We start from the raw sequence: 6788 nt of genomic DNA on the forward strand, positions 1-6788 counted from the left end.
GGGAGTTGATGCTTCTAGCTCCTCCCCGCTTCTCTCTCTCTGTCTCTCTCTCCTCTCCCTCTCTCTCCTTTCTATAAATGAATAAATAAAATAATAAAATAAGTTAAAATCCCCTACTCTTATAGTATTGCTGTTGATCTTGCTCTTTATGTCCATCAAAGTCTGCTTTATGTATTCAGGTACTTCTATATTAGGCACATAGATATTTATAAAGGTTACATCTTCCTGTTTTATTGCTCCTTTTATCATTATATAGTGAACTTCTTTATTCCTTTCTATAGCCTTTGTTTTAAAGAAAAGTGTGGAACACTTCACAAATTTGTGTGTCATTCTTGTGCAGAGGCCATGCTAATCTTTTCTGTATCATTCCAACTTTAGTGTATGTACTGCCAAAATGAGCAGTGAAGTATCTTTCAATCAGAATTCCACAAAATAATCATAGAAACTGCAAATATGAAATTACCAAAGAAACAAAATAAGAAAATCATCCTAAATAAAAAAGAAATGTCAGTGTTTAAGTGAAAGGACTTATTGAATACTGAGAAGATTAAAATAAGAAAAACTAATATCTAAGAAATAATGAGAACATGTTATAAATACTCAGGAAAAGAAATGTTCCTGAAAGTTTTCAAAGAAGATAAAAAGCAAAGAAGAAAATATGAGATTGCCAACCAAAGAAAAAATTAGAATGGCTTCAGACTTTTACTTCACTGAAATGAGTGCTGGAAGAAAGAACAAGTTAAAAGTTTGTTATTTCAAAAGAAGAGAAAAGAGTGAGAATCTCAGGTTTGGGATTAACATACTATTTATAATAAAGTGAGTTTTATGGAAAAAAAAGTTTGGAGGGAAATTTAATTTTGATCAAGAACTCTATTCAGTCAATCATCTCATCATTAGGCTTTGACAAAAAATAAAATAAGTTTTACTTGCATAAAAACTTTTATTTTTACTTCAAATGAACCTTTTCTGCTGCAATTTCTTGATAATAAACTCCAGAAAAATGAGGAAGCCAAATGAAAAAGCAGGAAGACATAGGACATAAGAAGTAGCAAGAATAACTTCAGGTCCAAATAACAGGAAATATCAACTAAACACAATAGAAAAGGAAATCAGTCATTGCTAAAAAGTCTGTCTTTAAAAAGAAGATTTAACAATAAGGTAAAATATATTAATGGCTTATGTTTCTTCTTACCCAAAGAAATATAGAAAGGCTATGAGTTATTTCAAGAAATACCATACGAATATAGAAGAAAATAATTGTCCCAATATAAAGCAAATTCAAGCCTGACATGATTTTACGTAATTGATAGAGTATGTTAAAGGAGATTCTATATATTATTAAGTTTGAGTAGGAGTGAGGTTAAAGCACTGAGCTCATAGAGAAAAAACAGTTATCATGGACCTCTATTTGGTTCTATAGTAAACAATATTTACATAATCAGAATAATGTAAATACTGTTTATGGTTGTTCGACTTATAAAAACAATGTTTAGATAAGTCTCAGATGATTTTCTTGATGTTGCAGAACATGTTGTAAATAGTACTACCATATGTCTAAATAAAGATTAATTTTCTAGTGCTACAAATTTTTACACAGACTCAGACCCACAGAATATAATAAAAATGAAAGCAAGCTTTAGTGCCATCTCTCCTTGAAAGCCACCATGGGGAAGAGAAAAGGAGGCTTCCCAGACAAAGAACAGAGTAATGCACAGCCGAAGACAAGGGTGAAGTGAGCTTTCTTCAGATAGTCATAAATTATCAAAAAGCTGTGTCCTTTTATAACTCCAAAGGAATTTCATCAAGGATACCAGTCATTGCAAAAAGAATAAGCCAAGTACTTGTCCCTGCCTCAAGCTATCCTTAAGGGAGGCCACTCTTAGTTGGGTAGAATAAGGAACTCTTTTAAAATAATTGAAGATGGCCAGATGCTTCTGTACTAATCGACTGTGGGTTTGGTCAGACAAAAATGGGTTCAGTTTACAACAGTCTCCTGCAGATAAAAAATGACCGGCATTTCAAAAGCAGATCTCTAGGAGCCATTTGCAAGCTTGTATTTCAAGCACTGGCATCTGCATTCAGACTGTGCTGTGTTAAAGAATGAATCCTACTTTCTAAGGCTTCTGGGCCTTAGGAGATCGCTTAGTGACCAGAAAAAGAGACATGTAGCAAAGTTCCTTTTCTTTTCCTTTGTTGGGCCCTAAATTCTGGAAAAGATAATTACCCCAAGGAGCCTGACCAAGTTATCCTGACAATTTAAAAATAAAGGTATAGATTACAAAAGTTAGAATGTGTAGGTAGGGCAGACAGTTGAGGTAGAAAGACTGAAGGAATCTTATAAAGTGGCCATCAAGAAAAATAATCAAACATCATTGGAGCATGGAAAACAGGTGTGAATGCATTATTTTGAGTTTTATAAATAATTACTAACAGGCACAAACTAAAACTACTGATAAAACTATCACACTTAGAAAATGGGTGTATTAGTGGAGGTAGTTTTAGTTCACATGCACTCAAACATCTATCATAGCAGCAATCCAATAGATAACATCAAAACTAATGAATTCATTACATGTCTTATAAGTGCATTAGTTAGAGACAAGAAGGCAAACACAGGAAGAAATACAATATTGACTTCAGTAGGGAAGGGAAAGATGGATACTTGTTCTCAGAAAATAGGTGATTCAACAATAAAATTTACTTTCTTATGAAGGCCCAGAACCTCAAAAGATAATCAAGAACTATTTTCAGGAAATAAAGACTGGGGATGGAAGTGGTAGATAGGGATCTCTTTCTTTTCCTTTAAGCCTATTTGTGCTATTTTACTTTTCATCAAGAGGATTCATTGCTTTAATAAAAACTAGGCATGCATTTAGAAAAGCTAGAAAACTAATTAGACAAGTTGTTTGATTAAAATGACTAAAACAACAGTATTCATGTATTTATTTATTTAATTTATATCCTGAAGCTGACATATAATCTGCCTCATTTTCTTCTTCTTCTCGTATTATATTTCCAAGTCTATCCTTCTGTTCCCCCTTGGTCTACTCACAACATGCTCAGGAATTCTTTGTGCTACTTCACTAAGCATAAAATAGTCTCCAAAATGCCTATTGAATCAAACTGGTATTTACTATATTATTTTAATGTTCTTTATACTGCACAAAGTGATTGATTAGCTCAGTTGTTACAGCTATTTTTGGATAAGAAAACATATTCCTTGTCATATTTATTTCAAGAGAAAGGCTGAACACTAAGGTTTTGCTATCAATAGGAAGATCATAGTAAAAGAAAAAAAAATTTTTTGAAGGGAAAGATGGATACTTGTTCTCAGAAAATAGGTGATTCAACAATAAAAATTACTTTCTTATGAAGGCCCAGAACCTCAAAAGACAAACAAGAACTATTTTCAGAAAATAAAGAACAACCTTGAAATTTGTTGGTAAACTTCTCATGCTCTCAGTTTGTCTCTAGAAAACTGTCATATTATCCTACTTTTGGCTTTTGATATTTTAGTACATAGTACATATGTCAAATAATTTTTAATACTGCCCCAACTTTCACTGGGGGCAGTTTTCTCTAACATTTCTTCCTTTACATGATATCGTTCTCTGTTATGTTACCACTTGCTGGTCTTTGGTGAATTAGACTTTCTTTATTCAACATTAGGTCCTAGACCTTCTAGTTTTCTAGCTTTTTATAAGTCATCATACATATGTGAAGAGCCCAATATTCAAGTCACTATGATGCTGGCATCCTTGAGTAGGGATTTACAGAGATTCACTGAACTTGGTTTATGCACTTCCCCAGATTAGTTTGGTTCTGTTACTCTCTCTGGCCTTGGCCACTTCCCCTACTTCCTAAGCTGAGTGGCCCCAGCAACTCCACAGGCCATTTCCATGCTCACAAAGCATGGCCACCATCTCTGGTCTTATCATATCTTCTACACTTCTAATTTTCTTGTCATGACAAGGGCCAGGTTTCAGCAAAGACTTCACTGCGATCTTTGTGACAGAAGCCAAAGCAGTGTTCTGTCCAGTCAGTCAAGGCCAAGGACACTTTGGCTTTGTCAGCAGCTGCCTCAAGAAACTAAGTGAAGCAACCTGGAAGTCTAGGAGAGAAATGCCTTATGAGTAAAATTTGACCAAAGAAAGACAGGATCTAGCAAGCAGCTGATGGATAAATGAAGGAATGAGTGACCAGGCTTACGGCCCATTTGGTAACACATTCCCTTTGTTTGTTTTCCTTTCTGTCCTGCTTCATTCCTTCTATCCTTTACTCTTGAGTGATACTCTCAATTCCCTTGGATTTTGCTCTTCCAATAAAACATTCACGTACAAACTTTATTTCAGGATCTGTTTTCTGAAAACCTAGGCAATGCATTTGGCAACTCTGTGGAAAATGGACCCTCAGGAAAGAAATTTGCAGTTGAATCGCCCACATGACTGAAGGTAATAGTGCCCTCATTGCTGGTGGAAAGTGATATGGTAATAACCGGTGATATACACAGTTATTAAAGCTTTCACCTATGGTTAATAGGACTGAGATGCTGGTGGAAGACCGAGCATTGAAAGATCAAGTGTTTAATGCACTTGATCTATGAAGAAGCAATGATAATTATATGACTGTGGTTGGGCTGGCTGCTTTTAACAGCTTTGGAGACCAAATTACAGCATCCTTTGAAAGCCATGGGTCTCAAATGCAGCTCTAAAAAAGATTCTTATTCCTTGATGCACAAGGCATTCTAAACTAAAAATGAGGATTAGAGTTTGATCATACTGGTGGCAGAGCTACAAAATAAAGTTGAATGCATTCTCTGTGATTTGGAAAGAATGGAACCCTGAAATATGAGATAGGATCATCAGTTTAAAACCTTGAGAATCTGAACCTTCAAATTCCACCGAACCCTTCTGGCTGGTAGAAACTCCAGCTTTCCTTTGCTAAAGAACAATTTTCCCCTATATGTCAGTGGCAGGCGATGCCTTCCACTAAAGAAGAGTTTTCTATAAGACGTACCCCCATTATCCCCGCTTGCCTTCAGGACAGTATGAAGCACTGTTGTGGGTGTAAAGAGTATACCCACCAAATGAATTGCAGGATCTGACACATAGGTATCTTCAGGAGCTGAGAGAGTATGTATGAGAGAGTGTTATGAGGGTGTTAAATCTAGGGAGATGGAATATAAGAACTCCCTGACACTGGGTAACTCACTCACATGAATGGTTCAACATTCTGGTAACTGTACCTGAAGTTAGTTGTAAGAGTTTTTCCTGATGGAAGACTGGATAAAACAATGATGTACGGTAAATGAGATGGAGATTCAGAATATTTGGAATAGTACTGAAGGAGGGGATAGAAGTTAACATGTATCTGAGAAACTACCACCTGCCTCTGTTTCCAAGGAAAGACCCCAAAAGCACTGCCTTCACAATTTGAGAAGCACTTTGGTAGCAGTCTTCTGATGAAAGTTCTACCATGGAACTTCGATCCTAGGTATCAATGAAGAAGATAGCATTTTGAAACGCTTGGGCTAGGTGGCATCGTGGAACTACCAGAGACAAGGTCCATGTATTTGCTGACACAGACAGCAAGCCAGAGTAGCAACAGAATGACTAATCTAGAGATAACTCTCAAGTTGGCAGTAAAAGAAGGAGATGATAAGTATCAATTGTTATTCTGGAACCAGTCACATCAGGGGGTATCATTTGTTTTGCTTATCCTCCTTAAGTCTTTTTGGGATATTGCAACTGTTTGTTCTTTGGAGAATTGTATTTATACTATCCCTTGTGAAGGCATCATATGCTTCAACAAGAGATGGTGTAGAGCTGGGTAGTGCAAGATATGAATTCTGCCAGATCCAACCTATGTACCTCTCCTGATACAATAAATGCTACTTAGCTCTTAGACCTTAGTCATTTGTCCTGCTTCTCAGATAGAGTGATCCTATTCAAAATACTATTGTCATCTTTATATCCTGGCCATTGCTGTTGTTGCCACACTCTTAAATACTAATAGTTGACTCAGTTTCTCCTTGAAGTGAGTTAGTTATAGTGGGAGACCTTTAGCATCTCCAGTGCCCAATTCCAGCCTGACTTAATCTACTGAGACTCATTTCCCAGTGGTTACCTGGTGGGACAAAGTAGGATTCCCAGAAGTGCAAAGAAATTAAAGCCTTGTGGGCTGACCCTTGACTAATGAGAAACAGAACACAGGAAGGAGCTGTCAGTTAAATATGCTTTCTCTTTTTCTTCTTGGACAGATTCTCCCAGGAAGGGGTGGCTCCATATGGCCCTTCCTTGTTATTAACATGAGTTTACTTATAAAACTGTAGCCAGTTCTTTAATGCAACATGCAGTGTTTTCTTGTCCTCTTTCCTGGTATGATGTCCTTTTCCCCCCTCACTCTTTTACTGGGATTTCACCTCTCAAAAAAGGCATTAGGATATGAATCCTGCTCCAGGTGCTATTTTCTAGAAAATCAGGGTAAGGCAATGACTTACATAGGTCACCACAATAAAAATATTTAGAATAAAATAAAATCCCTTCAACTTAAATGATTTAAAATGTGTGTACAGATTAATGGAGTAAAAATCAGGTAATATTTTGGAAGAAGAGGAAAAAAAATTACACAATCATTTTCTTTTTCTGTCCTCTGAGACTTGAAAGAGTAGGGCATAGAAAACTGTGTTTAGAAGCTAGTAAGACTTGCTCAGTCCTAGGCTAGGCAGCTGAAGGTAGGAGCAGAACCCTGCAACTTATTTTTTCTATGACCTTATATTTAAGAAAGAG

General features: G+C 36.2%; 1 non-coding gene across 1 annotated transcript; it reads right to left on the reverse strand.

Annotated features, from left to right (window-relative positions):
• Window positions 1-295: 295 nt before the first annotated feature.
• On the reverse strand, window positions 296-402 carry LOC136332685 (U6 spliceosomal RNA). Its single transcript, XR_010730850.1, has one exon. It is a non-coding gene; the product is annotated as a U6 spliceosomal RNA (small nuclear RNA).
• Between the last annotated feature and the right edge of the window lie 6386 nt (window positions 403-6788).

The sequence above is a fragment of the Saccopteryx bilineata genome, chromosome 3, assembly GCF_036850765.1.
Source record: "Saccopteryx bilineata isolate mSacBil1 chromosome 3, mSacBil1_pri_phased_curated, whole genome shotgun sequence".
NCBI lineage: Eukaryota > Metazoa > Chordata > Mammalia > Chiroptera > Emballonuridae > Saccopteryx > Saccopteryx bilineata.